The following is a 17,922-nucleotide window of genomic DNA, read 5'->3' as shown; positions in this document are numbered from 1 at the left end:
TCCTACCCAAAGCAGCGTTCAGGACATGGGTTGTCATAGCAACACAATTCCCAGAGAAGTAATACACAACAATTTACGTAGAGAAACGATTCTTCAGAACTTGAGCCAAAGTGTCATAATTTCCTTATCAATAGCCCATCAAACGGTTCTGTTTTGCAGTCACTCGGATTCTCCGATTTGTACTTTGCACTGAGATACTTTTTACAATTCTTTTGTACATGGGGCAATTCTTTATAACGTTGGCAACGCAGAACATTTTAGAAAAACAACGGTATGCGCCATGAGGAAAGTCCTCACAGGTCTGGAATAATAATTCCCTACATGTGTGATGGGTAGAGATCTACCGTCGGCCTCTCCGGATCCCAGCAGTCTCCTCAAACATATCAAATGTGTAGTAACTTTAAGATTTGACTTCATTTAGTGTTTGCATCTACTGAATATTTGTTTTGTTCCCCCAAAAAAGGCCCCTTGATGTTCACATTGTCTGCATAAATAGCAAAGCCTGTTTCTTAAGCCTTTATCAGTTGGTGTTTCATTTCCAGCAGTGGTTGTTTGGCAGCTGCAGTAACAACAGGCTCAGCAGATGGAAGCAGATGGAACGTAACGTTGTCCATTTCACAAACATAGCAGGTCCTTATAATGAAAATTGTGATCTGAGCAGTGGGGGCCCTGTGCCCCTGCAGAGCTCGTTGTCTAGCAACGCTCCTGTTAGGTAGTAATACAGCGCCTTTGAAAAACACTCCTCTAGTTCAGATTTTACCTTTTTGCTCATCCGCGTGATCACACTTGGGACATCAGACATTCGGGGAACCAAACGGGTCAGATAGGATGGGAACTGATAGTGTTGAAAAAGGAGCTGTGAGGTGTTGAACACGTTCCACCGCAAGCTACATTTGGTGCATGTTAAGTTCTTGTTTCAGGTACAAATATAATTGTGGGTTTGTGCTTTTTACAGAAGCAGGAAAAAAAAATGAGGAAGAAGGTGGTATTGATTGGTGTTGTGCACCAGCTTGCAGTGAGTCGGTAGGTAGAGTGAGTTGTCCTCCAACTGGAAGGTTGGCGGATCGATCTCCAGCCCTGCCATGTGCCTAAGTGTCCCTGGGCAGGACTGAACCCCACAATGCCCCTGATTATCTCAGCGGGCGCAGATTGTGGAAACAAAAAAGACTTCCGTTTGTGTACTGCCTGAATAATAAAAAAGAACTGTTTCAGGCTTTATGTGTGAATTAAAAAAAAACCTCCTTCGGCACCAACGACTGAGTGCTTTTAGCAGCTCTGGATCAAACCTGAATCACGTTCAGTAAGACTTTTTGATCATTTCGCTTCACAGAACCGCTTCAGCTCCCGTGGTGTGAACGACTCTCTAAGGTTAAGGTCTGGGCTCGGGCTGGGAAGTACTTCATGTGTTTTCAGCTTATACACATTGGCCCGGTTTCCCAGATCAGTTAAGTAGTTCTTAACAGCGAAAGACTTCTTTCAAACCATCTTAAGGAGCCTGTGAAAGAAGTCTTTCGCTGTTAAGAACTACTTAACTGATCTGGGAAACCGGGCCATTGTGTTTATTGAGGTGATTTTTTTGGTTTTTAAAGACAATTGAATGCAGAAAAAGCACCTGTTAATTTCCAGTCAGCTTCCTCTCCTCTCTGACTACCAGAGGAAGCTTCCTTGTTCACAAACGGAACGTCCAGGAAAACTTTGGAGCATTTGCTGTTTTGTGTCAAATATTGCTGCAAATGTTGCATCAGGACTTGATGCCGAAGACAACCCTCTCCTAATTGAAGAGGAACAGCAGTGCTCAGTTCACTGGGAGCTGGAAGCTGGTTGCTGTCAAATACAAAAATCACTCAACTTATTTTTTTCTTCTGTGCATGTGCTGCAGAGAATAAGCTCTGATTCATATTTCAAAACATTCACAGGCGCACACACACACACGTGCACGCACGGCACGCATGATGTGCTCTAACTTATGTACTAACAACAGTATGTTATGCAAAATTAAAAATCATCCATATTATATATATTTATATATATATATATATATATATATATATATATATATACAGAGGTGGGCAGAGTACTCGACCCCAGTACTTGAGTAAGAGTACAAATACTACTGGTCAAAATTTACTCCGTTACAAGTAAAAGTAGCTCAGTCAAAATATTACTCGAGTAAGAGTAGAAAAGTACTTGCTTTTAAAGGTACTTAAGTATCCAAAAGTAAATGCTTTTAAATTTACTTTAAGTAAAAGTAAGAGTAAGAGTAAGAGTAAATTTCTTATTTTCCACATCAGTAAATTACTATATTTTTTCTAAATTAATTTAAGGATATTTTAACTCTTGTTTCTGAGAATTAACTCTTTGAAACCAGCTGCACTGATGTGCTGCTTTTAGAACCACAATGTTATATAAAACTGCAGAAACACCAAAAACACCAAAAAGACTCAGACGACTCAGCGGATTGTCTTTCTTCTCCTGACGCAGGCGTAGCCATTGTTGCGGCTCTGTCTTGACTTGTTGCGGCTCTGTCTTGACAAACGCAGGCTACTTTGGCGGTATCGTTTTGAGGAGGCTTGACGTATTTCCGCTTTACGTACATCCCAGTGGAGAGCGTGCACTGTGATAGGTCTCCTTTGACAAAAACAGCTTGTGTCCAATAGGATTTTAGGGAGGAAGAAAAAAGAGCAGACCTGAAAGTAACGAGTACTTTTCAGCCTTCCAAGAAATTTACTCGAGTAAAAGTAAAAATTTGTCTTGGAAATGTATTCAAGTAAGAGTAATAAGTACCAAAGAAATCTAATACTCAAGTAAAGTACAAATCCTCTGGATATGTACTTAAGTACAGTACTCAAGTAAATTTACTCCGTTACTGTCCACCACTGTATATATATATATATATATATATATATATATATATATATATATATATATATATATATATATATATATGTACATGTACATATAGCTGAGATAACCCCCAGCAGATCCCTGTGATCCTGAATTGGAATAAAGGAGTAAAGGTAATTGATGGATGAAAATATAAATCATGTAAACAACTCAAGGTAGCCCCCCGGCTTCTCCGATAGGATTTAAAAGTATAGGTCGCAATCAAATGCTCTTAATCTTCAGCCCTGGATGAATTCTTCACCAGCACATGTGCAGACCTCTATAAAAAGCTGATTTTTTTTGGCAGACTGCTGCTCTGGGGCATTGAGATTGCTGCTAACATAATGCAAAAAGTGAAAGACGTAAGAAATTGTTTTTCAGATTGATGTGCAGCAGCAATTGTTTCTCTAAAACTATTTCCAATGTTTTATACCTCGCTAAAGGACAACTAGAAACGACATCAAATTATCGTTGCTAAAGGTGGATCTACTGACTTATGAGGGTACTTAGTATTTCCTATGATTTTTTAAAATGTATTTATTTTTTTACTTAATTTAATTAAATACTTAATCACACAATGAAAAAAAAAAGTGCATTATTTTAGTGTTTGTTTCAAAAAGCTGGTCTCCTTCTTATCAGGAGGTGGATTGTGTGTATACATACCCACTACTGTAATGTAAAAGCCTGTACATGATCACTCTTCTATAATGTTTGTATAAATCACCTTTTGTATGTGTGGTCACTCAGGAGACTGTAGAAAATTGTTTCTATTGAGGAATATAGCTTGAAAACTCATATAAATGATGTATTTCAAAGCAGGTCGCAGTGCAGAAAGGCCTTATTTTTACAAAGTGTGTGTGAAAATCTATTAATACTTTAAGCCTCATAAGATGCACTGATGGCTGCGAGTAGGGAAAGGAAAATCAATAATACATAAACGTGTCACCGCTGAGTGACGGGTCAAGTTTCTCTTTCAAAAGTTGCTTGTTTTGTACGTACATCGCTGAGGGGAGAAACTGCCCAGTCATCCAGGAAATAAGAGAGCAGCCATGTGATTTAAAGAGGAGAATCTCTGTCAGGCATCCAGTCCACCTGAGACCCAGATCATTCTGAGTGTTCAGCAGCCCGTTGATGGATAGACGCACTTCTTTTATTGCTTTTTTTCCTGGCCTTTGATCATCCCATTGTGAACACAACATTTCATGTTTTATCTGCACTGCAAAATTATTTGCTGTATTTTACACTGTGGACGGAGAGAATTGTGGTTTCAGAGGGTAACTTCAGGAGATGTGTGCTCTTTTGGTCTTTTCCCTCCTGGCTCCACGCATGGATGTGTGTGTGTGTGTGTGTGTGTGTGTGTGTGTGTGTGTGTGTGTGTGTGTGTGTGTGTGTGTGTGTGTGTGTGTGTGTGTGTGTGTGTGTGTGTGTGTGTGTGTGTGTGTGTGTGTGTGTGTGTGTGTCAGGCAGTGAAAGATCATCCCACTGGTTGATTAAACCGCTGCAATTCAAATCAGCTCATGGCCTTGGTGTTTATCGGCAGGCACTTCTGAAAGATGCACTCTCAGGTGCAATGCACACACACACCAACAGAAACCATTCATGCACCCACAGTTCTATTGAGCTCTGCCTCGTAATGAGCATCTAACAGTAATTTAAGGCCATAACACTGACACCTATATTGATCCAGGTGGACAGGGCATGAAGAAAACCCGCAAATCAGTGCAGAACTGTTGAACGGCCTCTCCGATCAGATCCATCCATGCGGTTGACCCACAGAAAGTCCAGGTCTTCCATCTGCTACTCAACAGTTTCATAATTCATAAAAGGTTCCCATGAGATTGCTAAATAAAGTGAATGTGGTTTGATTTGAACTCATATTGACTGTAATGAGGATTCAGTCTATGTGAGGTGTACCGAATCGGAAACCTCTCCTTCTCAAAACTGATGCCAACTCGGGAAAACAGATACATTCAGTTCCTTGAATGGCCGCTAGGGGCCTTCTCCAAGGTGGATCAAATCCCTGAAGTGTCTAAATGTCTAACTTTAGAGCAGGAAGAAACAGAAGGGGTTTTAATCTCCTGAGATAGATTTCATACCTGTGACGACCCTGAATTTTTAGGATCAGGTTAAAAAGGAAATACATTCATTAATAATTATGAGTGATTTTTTTTTATTATTCTTTTGGGGGTAACAGCTGTCTTTGGTGACAATTAGTTAACCGTTATCGTTTTTACTGTTTCATGCTTTTTGATGAACTTGACTTATGAAGAGGGGGAGAAAACAAAGCTTAATTTTTCTTATTTCAAAAGTTACAAACGGACTGTCACGAGTGTGGAGCAAATTACAGGTTGGCTCTGGGTCGAGGAGTGAAAGTAATCCAATCCAGTCGTATTACCTTGGCTTAGCTCATGCTAACTATGCCCATGTTAACTATTACCAGCTAACTAATGTTAACTTACGTTTACTCCGAGTGCTCGGACAACAGCTGGAGCAGCCACGTCCAAGATGTTGTACTTTTATGAGTGCACTCCAACACAACTCCAACTCCAACTCTTCTTCAACTTCTTCACCTCCAAGATCTTACTGTTCGTCTATTGTACATTGTCATACAAATTGACCCCTTTTTCATGGTCATAAGTCTAATCTCTTCCCTTTTTTATGTCGCAATAAAAAGTTGTGCCATCATCAGTGCTGCAGATAGGCAATCATCTTTTAATATCCTGTAAATATATTTCTGAACATGCCCTCACACACGCTGCGACGAACTCAAATTCAACGACACTTTACTTGATCTGGTGTCATAAAAACTTCCAACACGGAGCCTCTCTATTTCTCTGCAGGAGTTCTCTCTTCACCTGGAGCAAAACTCATTTCACTGGAAAATTGGCTCCAGCATTCTCCCAGCCTGCCTCTCTAAATTCACCCGTTATTGTAGTGCCTTAAGCGCTAATCCAATTAGCTATGGAAAGTAAATTGAGCTATCTTTCATTTGAGTTTGTCACCTGCACAGGAGGACACGGTGAATGGTGGGGGGGTGTTTCAGAGGTGTAAGGGGGATTGTGACTTGGGGAACACAGAATATCCAGCATGCTAATTTTATAAGCCTTCAGATTTTTGACATTAAACCGAACCATCATGACTTGAACTAACCAAAAAGAGATGACTGGGGAGTTTTATGAGAAAGAAAATATGTCAAAAGAGATTGTGGCATAATTCCTGGTGGTCCCTCAACTGTTAGCGTGAACATGTCATTCTTCTGACTACGCTGACCTGCCCCTGCTATACTTGGTAGAGAAAGCTGGAAAACTAAGATCAATGTGGCACAGAGAGAGGTAAGCTGGTTGTCCAAACAGCTGAAAGGTGCAATAAAGAAACAACTGGCTGGTGTAAACAACTGGTTCAGGTGTAAACAAAGGAAAAGCCCATTGTAAAGCCGACTTCATTGTGGTGCTAAGAGATACACTGAAACATATGTACTCAATATCTCAGTCTTTTGAAACATACCAAGTAAACTCTTTAATTCAAGTGTACAAAAATCACAAGCCCACAGACTGATAACTTAAACCTAGAGTCAAATTTACCAAGCTAATCATCAGTGTATGTCTAATAAGTCTTATTAGACATACACTGTGCCAATAGAGAAGGGAACAATAAATAAAACTATCAATTTATCATTTAATTGTCAGTTTTTCCCTCATAGATTTGGAAAAATTGTAGCTACTTGTGCAACTTACAGCCATGTTAACAATAAACATCAATAAACAAATCAATAAACAATAAACACCAAGGCAGCTGATGAACACAGTGGAGAAGAATGAATCTTGCTTTTCAGTCTGATATCTTAACCCTTTCAGACAGAATATGTTTTAAAATGCCTCACTGGAAACTTAAACCCTCAACCTCTTAAAGGGGACCTATTATGAAAAACACGTTTTTTCTTGTTTTAACATATATAAAGTGGTCTCCCCTCACCCTGCCAGCACAGGGATGGTGGAGACAAAATACCATGAAATTCTGCAAGGTCTCTGACCCCCGCCGGCCAGAGTCCCCCAGTGTCACGTGGTTTTTTTTGAGCCGATTAGAATCTGCTCCCGTCGTGACGTCACGACGGGAGCAGATTTCCAGAGGTTCAGCCTCCGCTGCTGAAACCACGCCCACAACCAGCTCTCTCCGCTGCTGGAGCGGTCCATCCTTCAGCCAGTCGGACGCGGCGCCGCGGATCCGGGTTAAATCATCCAGGTTCCCGGGTGGTTTGGGAGCTGGGTCCTCGGGGGTCCGTTCCAGGTCGGATCAGCTTCACCCTCAGAGATTTTCAGGCAAATCTGTCGGTTTGATCCCCGGTAACCGACGATGCGCCGCGGATGCGCTCCGGAGCGATCTGTGCGCCCGCCGTGGAGTTGCGGCGCCCGTCGCACAGCATCCGCCGGGCAGATCCGGCTGAAATTCCGCTGGTCGGTCCCTGGGAGTCCCTGCTACCAGTCCAGGCCGGTTCCTGCGGTCCCGGCCGGTCGGAACCGGTCAGATTCCCCCGTTAAAGCCGCGGTGACGCGCGCTGCTCCAGCAGCGCTGCTCCCGGGCGCGCGGCGTGGCTCCGGGGCCAGCGTTCAGCATCCGCCGGGTAGATCCGGCTTAAATAGTGCATAAATGTTATTTATATACAACTCATATTTTATTTTTTTAACAATAAAGTTTCCATTTGTGAAAATTCAGTGTTGTGATAATTTACAGGCTCGGCTGCTCTGGCGGAGCGAGGTTTATGCTCCTCCCCTGCTACACGTCATTCAGGGAGCCAATCAGCACAGAGCCTCATTATCATACCCCCCTCTTCCCTAAAAATGAGGCGCAGAAAAAGAGGTTAGAAGCGGTAAAACTAGTGACAGGGCCCACAGGCTGGATTTATGATTTATGTAGAAAAAACAAGCTTTAGATTGTTTTTAAGACATTCAAGGCCTGTTTAAAATATACATTAAATGCCATAATAGGTCACCTTTAAAAACAAAGAATATACACAAGTTTAAACTGTAGCAGGGCGAGTGCTACGGGGGCCCGACCGACAGGATTGAGAGGACACAGAGTTTAGTGCAGAACCCTTTATTGCCAAACACCCAGGACACACGTGCACAAAAACAGCTTCACTCAGCAGCTTCAGCTTCAGTCTCCCACTAACCCTTGCTGCTGTCCAGCCCCGCCTTATCAAGGCTGGCAGGGTGGAGAGGTTGACGGGACACACCTGTGTCCCGTCAGCCTGAGTGGCTGCAGCTCCTCCACCCTGCCACATAAACCTTCTGGTTTGTGTCATAAATTGTTATCTTTACCTTCATATGTAACAGTTCAAAAAAAGTACAGTAGCTTGTGTGTTTTGAAGGTGTTGATGTAATTTTATCCTTTATATTCTATAAACTATATTAAATTTTTCACAAATGTTTCAACCTATTAACACTGAACACACATATACTTTTAAGAAGAGTTAATGAATACTATATTTAATGTAATACCTTAAACTATTCCCAATCAATCCCTAAATTTTTCTTTTCTTCACAGAGTTTCCTGTAAAAGAAAAAAAAAAGAAATAAACATTTTGGATTAATTCTACCTTGTGACAGATCAATTTAAGCAAGATATAGAAGATTAAGGTAAACATGTCAACTCAGTGTGATATAAACTATGAACAGCCACATGAAGCATCAGAAGGACACAGACTGGTGTCATGAATCTCACCTGCAGTTTCTCCTTCCTCTCCTCTCTCCTCTTGAACTCCAGCTCCACCATGGTGTAGAAGTCACTCTCAGCCCTGGAAATGAGCTGCTCGGGGTCTTCCTCTCCCTCCTCCCGCCCCGTCTCCTCTGCTTTCCTCTGTTCTGAACGACACCTCTCCTTCAAGCGCATCTCCCTCTGCCGGGTCTCCAGGATCTTCTCCCTATTTGTCTCTCGTTCAAACATCTGCAGACCATTTAGAAACAGACATTTCTTCCATGTACAGCAACACCAAATTCATATACGTCAATGTGCCCAAACCTTTTCCATTAAAAAATAATTTAAAAAAAATACCCCTCTCCCTCATTTAGAGTCTTTATGTTTCTTACACCAGCCAGCAGACACTTCTCATTTTTCTGCAAGGTGGACAGTCCAGAGCTGATCTCCAGCAGCGTGGTGTCACCCTGCTGAGAGCCGCATCCCAACAGACGCCCGTTATCCTGAACACGGACGGATACAAAGCTTTGTCGCACACCTGCGCAGAAAAACGCGTGTCAACTTCAACAACTGCTAAAACAACAGAGTAAATTCTGATTTGGGGTTTTAGGTTTACAGGTAAGATCAGATCACCTTGATACTTAGTTGGGGCTCATTCTGTTTGAATAGGATGTCCCATACATCCAGGACGCCATCCACCTTCGCAGTGAAGAAAACAGAGGGTCTAACTGGACTCCAGCAGGCATCCATGAGGTACGACATTTGGTACCTGGAGCACAAAATTTCATCCCATAAAAACTTGCAAAGCCATCTGAACGGAAAGACACAGAAAGATTAAAGGGGACCTATTATGAAAAACAAGTTTTTTCTTGCTTTAACATATATAAAGTGGTCTCCCCTCAGCCTGCAAACTCAGAGAAGGAGGAAAGCAACCAAATTCTGCAGTGTCTGTACAGCCGCCCGGATGAGCCGTCCAGTGTGATGTGGCTTCTACGAGCCGTTCAGATTCTGCTCCCATCGTTACCTAACGACGGGTGCGATGCGTGAAACCACGCCCACAACTAACTCCGCCGGCTGGAGCTTCCGCCATTTTTTCATAGCGGTGTATCGCGTTATCGCGTCATCGCGTCAGGCAGCCAATAGCCACTCAGAATCCCACACAGAATGCGGTTAGAGAATGGGAAGATAAAGACATGGTTTAGAGGCTGAATTTCTAATTTATTTAGCAAAAACAATCAAAAGCTTGTTTTTAAGACATTCAAGGCCTGTTTAAAATAGGTATTAGATGCCATAATAGGTCCCCTTTAAGACAAACAGAATGATGCATCACAAGATAAGCTGTTGCAACACAGGAGAAGAGACGGGGGAGATGATGGGGGTGTGAAAAAAGGTCACCAAAGTGGAAAAAGTTAAACATAATGAAAAATGAAAACAAAACTAAACAATACATTTACAAACATAGAGGAACAGCTGACAAGATGTATCAAGAGCACATGACATGAAAGATGAGATTGTCAGAACAAACACGGTAGGGGACAGGTGAAAAAGAAGATGTCCCTGACCTCATTTATACTGTATGGTTCTGCCCTTCATATTTAAATTCTATTGGAATCAATCAAGTAAGACGTACTTATTACACCAATGTAGTGTGTCTGAATCAGGGTTATAGATTAGCTTCCCACCACCTGCCAAATGTTGGTTACTTTTTGTAGTCCTGGATCAGATTACTTAACATACCAGGAAATGTGGCAGGTACATAAAGTAAATAATTAAATTCTAGGCATTTTACAATGAAGATTGCATCCTGAGTCTGTTTGTTTCACCTGGATTGTTTATGTGAGGCACAATAGGTTGCTAAGGGGTTACCATGACAATAAGGGGACACACCATAGCTGTTCATTGGACTGGAAGAAAATCAAAAGGGCCCTTTTGTCTACCCAAATTTGGAACCAACAAAAGACCAAGCAACGGATACTTGTTGAGAAAATTCTCCAGAGAAAGTCATGGTTCAAGGAAAAATTTTGTTTTAATTATCATAATCTCACATCCTATGAAAATAACCTTCTCATTTAGATCATTTGGTAGTTACATGATGTCTGTATAAGTGGTTGGCTAAAGATGTTGGCAGGTGGGCAAAAAAAGTGAATTTCTGCTTTGAATCCTACTTGGTTGACATGATGGATGATTCCTTGATTTCCTCGGACCAAATACGAGCCGTCCAGTCTCCTATGGTGAGAAAGTTTTTGGGGAAGAATGGATTCCTCTGAAGGGCATAGATGGGTCCGTGGTGTGCATCATATGTGCAAACAATCTTTTCAGCTGGAGTCTTTGCCTTCCTGTTGCTATTGGGATGGACAGTTTGCACAGGGCGCAAAAGTATAGCCAGGACCGCCTCTGCCCTGGCCCTCGTTAAACGGTCTGATTCTCGGCCCCGCGCCAATCTGTAAGGGACTGTAAAGGCGTCTTTAGCTACACAGGACTTACCTCAGACTGCCCTCGGCTGTCAGGAACCTGCACAGCAGCCATATTTCTCACTGTGCTCCCCTTTATGCCAGATGGTGTCAATGCTCACAGTGTCCAAACACTGTGGGAGGAAAACTCGGAGTACTTGCAATTAATCTAAAATGAATTAATGAAATGCTTTCTCCAGAAAAGGAAAGACTGATCTCTGTAAACGCTAGAGGATGTTGAGGTGGATAGCCCTGTCCCAACACAGCAAGAGCCTTTCCGGTTCGAATCCCAGCAGCGGTCTTTCTGTGTTGAGGTTACATGCATGAGTTTTGTCTTTGTACTTCACCTTTTTCCAGCAGTGCTAAAACATACACGTTAAGTCTAATGGTGCTGCCAAAACCCACTATGTAAGTGGCCCTGTAATGGACTAGCTCCTGCCAACCTGTAGAAAGTGTAAAGATGGTTTAAGAAGAAGCATCCAAATCCCCCTCATGTCTTTTACAGATGAGGTGAGGCATGACAGTTAAAGGAGCTTGAGGCAGGATTTATGAAAAAAAATTGTATACGTTTTAATCTTTCTAGTGATAATGTCAGATGAAGCGTTCCAAACCAAAAAGAGTGAGCCCTCTAGTATATCTGTCCGTTGCCTCCTTGAACAGGCTGTGTGCAGCAAAATGTGCTGCAAGGCAGGGGCCGCTTTTCCCGCGCTGCCCTGCGGATGTGACGTCACATGACGCTGCATGCGCGTTCTCCCCGTTCTCCCGTGCCGGCTTCGCTGTTGACTGCAGTACCCCCGACGGCCGTCGTGGTGAAGGGTGGCGCTAGAGAGTCTCATTTCTTAAAAGGAGCCTCATGCTCCTTTAATCAAGCACATGGGAATCCAACCAAAGATGCTTAGACGGCATCAAACTGTCTCAAAACATCCTCTGCTTAAATGAGAAATCAAACTTCACCCCTTTCCTCCAGGGTTCCCACTTCAGAGGAACCGCCAATATTGAAAAGATGGGAACGCTGGGGAATTTAATTCATTGTTGAGTCTGTGATGTCACAGGACTCATTGACATGTTCAGACCCCACACAAAGAGTTTAAAGCAAACCATAACTTTTAAACTGTTTAAGACGAACGCACTGGGGTAAGTGTGTTGACGTCACCAGACACTGAGCGATTATGACTGAAATTACAGTAATGTTTTTACAGAAAATTGTAAGGTCGGATTAGACGGGAGATGAGCTTTGGAGTCCTGGATGGAATTCACACGTGTAACTTCTCTAGCACACCTTACTACCCTCCAAAAAACATTTCCCCCTGGGACATCCCAACTCTGAAAGAGGTGGAACACTTCTCTGTGTTCACAGAGAAGAAATGATTTGCAAGTCACAAACAATTTGTTATTCACAAAAAAATGTGTTTAGACTGAGAAAATGTGCCATGTTAAGAAATAACAGGATCATTTTGAATGGGATGGCCATATCAACTCTCGAAAACCATTTGCATAAGGCGATGTTGTCTAGAAACAATCAGTTGGGAGTGTTTGGAGAAGAAAACTGTCCTCTTCTCAGCTTTCTGATTCGAGCTGCTCAACAGTGATGGGTCTTTTTTTTTTGTTTGTGACCTCTTGCACCTTAAAGTCATGCTTTTGTAATATGGTTTCGTATTGTATTGCTGAAAGATGCAAGTCCTTCAACAAAAGTTACACTGATCTCAACGCTGCATAACCTTTCAGGATTGATATTTCCTTGCCAGATGTGCAAACTGCTGCTTTCCATTGGTTCCATACCACTAAGCAATGATAAGTAGTCTGATAGTCCCTCCTGTTTTTACTCAGGTAGACGTGGCGTCCATGAGTCCCAAAAATTCTATGTTGCGATTCGTCTGACCACAAGAGGTTTTTCAACTTCTTCCCATTCCATTTTAAACGAGTGTTAGTCCATGGGAGACCGTGGAGTTTCTAAATCATGTTTACACATGGCTTCTACTAATTATGATCAAGCTTTAACCTGCATTAGTGGATGGCAGAGCGACCTGTGATTTCAGGGGATTTTCGTTTTTCGAGTCCATTCAGGGGGTTTTAGAACAGGATCATGGTGCTTCCGCAGGGCCTGAAGATCACAGACTTCCAAATATTGATATTTGGGCTTGTCCCGTGTAAAGGATTATTTACTCTAAATGATGAGGTATTCAAAGTTGTCACAGGTACATTTTGCAGATTATTATTTTTATTTTTATTTATAATTTCTTTACTTCTGAGAGCCTCTGCCTCTGGAATATCTTGTTTTTATGACTGACCCATTCCTTATTATTCTAATTAGTTGCTAGATCATCTTCCAGGAGTTTCTTTCTCGTAACCCTCCCAACTTATTTTGAAATGTATTGCAGCCATCAGCTTCAAAATAAGCAAATATTTTCCATGAAGTGATTAAATCCCTCCCTTTACACATTTGATTTGTTTTCTGTATTGTGAATGAAATACATATTCAGTTATTTTACACATTTTTACAAAGCAGCGCAGGCTTTTTTGGAACCGGTGTTGTGAAACAGGTAAGCCTTCCTTCTATTATTAAATAAATGCCATGAGACTGCCATGTGTGGTTATTTTTGTGTGCATGTAGGAAGAGAGAGATGAAAAAAAGAAAGTCATGTCCCAGGACACGCATCAGTGGATAATGTTTTGTGACAGTTACACGGACCGCCGTGGGACTGTGTCGCGTCAGCTCAGCAGGGAGTTGGGCCTGAAAATGACACCCGGATTTCTACTCTGACCAAAGGTTTTAATGCAAAATATCACGGTGCAAAAATAAAGCTGTGACACACTAAGTTATGGATTTGTTAAAAGCACAAAACACTGTCCAGGTGCTGTGAATTTGGCCCAGTGGGAGACTTTTACATACCACTGCTCACCTAAGTAGGGCTGATGCATGTCTGAACTGATCTTAGCTGACAGTGTGCCTTTGAACTTGAAAACTCGGAGGTGATAACGCCATCTATTGTTCCATCTTCCTTTGCATCATGTAAAACTCTCAACAGTCACCAACTGTGACATATTTCTGTGTGAAAACCTTCTCGTGATGAAGGTTTCCAGCAGCACACTCCCCCTCTTTTCTCCAGTGTTTTCGTGTGGAGGGCAAGTGAGACATTTGTAGATTTGACCCGTTCTGACTGCCGCCTATATCTCGCTGACAGACCTTGCCCGTGGTGCCGCCGGCATCTTTGACACCCTGTTTCCCTGTGATGACGGCAGCTCTGCCTTTTGTCCTTCCTGAGATCCTGTTACAGTGCAGCCTATAGCTGGTGGAGGATTGGAACGTGATAAAAAGACTCGCAGATAGCAATGACCTGCTGCTGGTTCAGTCGCTCATTTTAGCACTTGCTCATAACCAAAAAAGAATTGCTCTGCAGAGGTCAGGCTCGGTTGCATCTCAGCTTTCTGCTAACACTTTACAGATCAATGCTTAGATTCATTTTGAATGTATAAAAAAAAAAAAAAAGACAAAATATTGGCTCATGGCCTTTGAGCATTAAAAAAAACCCAAAATAAAATAAAAATCCACGGATGTAAACACTGAAGACAAAAGACATGTCACAAGTGACTTATCAAGGGCTCTCACCTTTCAAACCTTTACCTGAGACTGTTTTCACAAATGGAACTGCTGAGTTTCTTCATCAGAAAGATTACACAAGCACACACAAGCACACACACGCACACACACACACAGACAACAAAACCATGTCGAGATTTCAAAATGAAAGCTTTCAAGTCAAAGACAGCTTTTGAATGCTTCCCATTACACTCTGTGATTTGGTGTCAAGGGAAGCGTGGCACCCTAGCTGCTTGCAGGACGCACGCACGCACGCACGCACGCACGCACGCACGCACGCACGCACGCACGCACGCACGCACACACACACGTCTGTGAGCTGCTCCTGTCTTTGAAGGGAAACGAGATGAAGCAGGAGACCAATAGCTGCTACTCTGTCTCGCCACAGGTAATTAAAATGCTGGAGAACAGCGGCTCCTCAAGCTAATATGCAGCGACAGGCTGAAACCTGACATTAAGGAGAATATTACTGTTTTTGGTCGCCACGAAAGCTGCCTGGTAAATGTAACTGCTGAGATCTCTGGGCTCCTTCTGCTGCTCTGCTATCACTCGCCTGTCCCCCTCCTGTCTTGTGGTTGTGCTGTGCAGAAAAGACAAAACAAAAAAACATACAAATAATGAAAAAAGACAAAGCTACCACATCGACATAGCAGTTTCTATTTTTAAATACAGAAATAACAATGCAACCTATTCCTGATTATCTTATGACAGTATTTGAATCTTTCAGCAAAAAAAGGGTATGCAGTCAATATCAGAACGGTTTTTAGTTATTTAGACCGAGCTGAATAGTTGCAAGGCTAAATCAAAGTGAGAGGATAAATGTCCCTGTCATGCAATATCTTCTTTTGCTCCACTGAAATAATAAACCACTGGTCCTTTTTGTGAGGCATGTTGGTATCGTTTATTATATAACAAGTCACAGTGAATTCGCTCTGCATGTTTTTCAAGTCAACTGTGGTTTCTGCACAGAAACTAAAACGTCCACATTTTTTCACACATTCTGCAGAAGTAAACGGCGAGATAATCAGACAAAAATATGCATTTATTAAAATTTAAGAGAAAAAAACTCTCCAAAAAAGAAACATTTCCAGCCCCCCGATACCCAGTGTTTGGGGCAAAGGAATATGACGACATACATTTACCTTTTTAGTTTTTTTCATTTATTTTGAGCAAATTTATGATGGTAATTCATTGTAATAACACTGGCAGTAATTCTGAAAAGCTGGAAAGGCATAAAATGGCCCCCAAAAACAAACCAATTGGAGATCGATATCTTGCCAGATATATTGTCAATGGTACATTAAAAAAAAATATTCATATTGATTATCCGTTAGCTGGAGAACTAAGTTCTATGTACACATGACTGATACATGGTTAATTGCTGTGCTACAGAGACCACTATATGTGTCGACAGCAGACACCAAGGTGGGCGGCAGGTCAGGATGCAGCTCTGCAAGCTCTGGCCTGCAAATGTCCAGAAGAGAAAGAGAGGGGGCAGTGATGCATTTTATGATTGTGATTACCATGGTTAGCAGTGATGGAGCCTGGCACAATTACAGAAAGATGAAGCCAAAAGGCCCTCTGGATCCAGACGCTGGACTGTGGGGAGTGTTGGAACAAGCAGCTGCACTTTGAGCCGCCAAGTTATAGAGAGAACAAAACAAACCAGACAAAAAACTAATAACAAACTTCCACTGGACTTTTGATAGGAACATTTAAAGACAGGACCAGACAGTGTTATGTGTTGGCAAAATTTGCATCTTCTAGTTCTTGAAAACAAAATCTCTCCTAGAGTTATAAAAAACAACTTTCTACTAAAAAGGAAACAGACTTGTATACATTTAACCAGTGTTGTGCTAGTCACTAAAAAATAGTAATTAGTTACCGTTACTAGTTACTTCATTAAAAAGTAACTCAGTTAGTAACTCAGTTACTTAGACCAAAAAGTAATGAGTTACTATGAAAAGTAACTTTTTAGTTACTTAAAAAAAATAAATTGAAATGCTCCCATTAATGCCCTTCTAGCCTTCATTTCAGCATGGTAATGTATGGAGAATAATACAAACTTTTGATCAACTTGAATAGTTAAATAGTCTTAAACTTAAACAGTCTCCCCGCTTCTTCACTTCCTGTATCAATAACGTTGGTCGCTTAGCAACAAGCTGAGAACGGCCAATGAGCTTCATCGAGCAGCTCAAGAACGGGACCCTTTGATGAATCGTTCATTACAGTTTTCAAATATAATCCATGGTGGAATGTTGGTTTATAAGAATCTTTTTGCCCAGAAGAAAAAAGAGCGACAACAACGACCCATAACTATTTTCTTCTCTCGAAAAAACACATCTGCACCGGGGCTTTAGAAGAAAAAGACACTACAGAGAGTCAGGATGCAGCGGCATCAGAAGAGCAGTGGAATACGTGCGAGGCGGTGCTGATCTCCGCAATTTGAAACCTTGTATAATAATTGTAGAAAAAAAAAGGTTGCTACTTCGCGGATTTCACTTATCACGGATTCTTTTTGGAATGTAACCCCTGCAAAAACGAGGGATTACTGTAATGACATTATCTCCACGTTGCGAAACTCACCTTGCTCTCTTGGCAAACATGACCGGTCATGTTTGTTTCCTCTGGTCTCCACGTGTGGGGAAAAAAAACTTTAAGGCTTTAAGTGCAGCGCAGAAGATCATCTCATTACAGTTTACTTCAACAATTGTCTCGAAAAATCTAGTTTCCCAGACAAAAACTAACCAAAATGGCTTCAATTATAAAATGACATGTATAGCATGAACTGCTGTCCTTTGCTTGCATGAAAATGTAGGACAATCAGAAATTCATTCAGGCTTTGCCATAAACAAAATGAACCCACGTCGTATTGCAGAGGTGTAACAGCAAGGTATACCCGCCTATTGAAGGAAAAAAAAAGATTTGCAGTTGACATGGTGAAGTGCCCTTTAGCAAGGCACTGAACCTTGCATTTTCACGAAAAACATTCATCAGTGTGTGAGCGTGTGTATAACTGACAAAAAGCATTGCATTATAAAACTGTGTGGACTAGGAAAGTGCTGTGTTATTGGTGTTTAATATACAAATTCAGTTTATTTACTTATCACTGAAAAAAAGGAAGAGGTCACGGATTCTGAAAGGCAAAGGGTGAGGAAGAGGAGGAATTTTTAAACAGGCCGAACAGCAGATGCACCAAATTATCAGCAATGAGCATCAATTATGGCAACTGGCAGCACCATTAAGAGAGCGCAGCCCCTGACCCAGGGGAATCTTCGTCTTTTTTTGAAAATCATGCAT

The 17,922-nt window shown here is 41.8% G+C and overlaps 1 pseudogene; it reads right to left on the bottom strand.

Moving 5' to 3' along the window:
• Positions 1 to 1,741: 1,741 nt before the first annotated feature.
• On the bottom strand, positions 1,742 to 17,228 carry LOC133423380 (dynein axonemal intermediate chain 2-like; annotated as a pseudogene).
• Positions 17,229 to 17,922: the final 694 nt, after the last annotated feature.

Source organism: Cololabis saira, chromosome 22, assembly GCF_033807715.1.
Source record: "Cololabis saira isolate AMF1-May2022 chromosome 22, fColSai1.1, whole genome shotgun sequence".
NCBI classification, from domain to species: Eukaryota; Metazoa; Chordata; class Actinopteri; order Beloniformes; family Belonidae; genus Cololabis; species Cololabis saira.
Note: the sequence above shows the minus strand (reverse complement) of the source record. Positions and strands in the feature narration are given on the sequence as shown.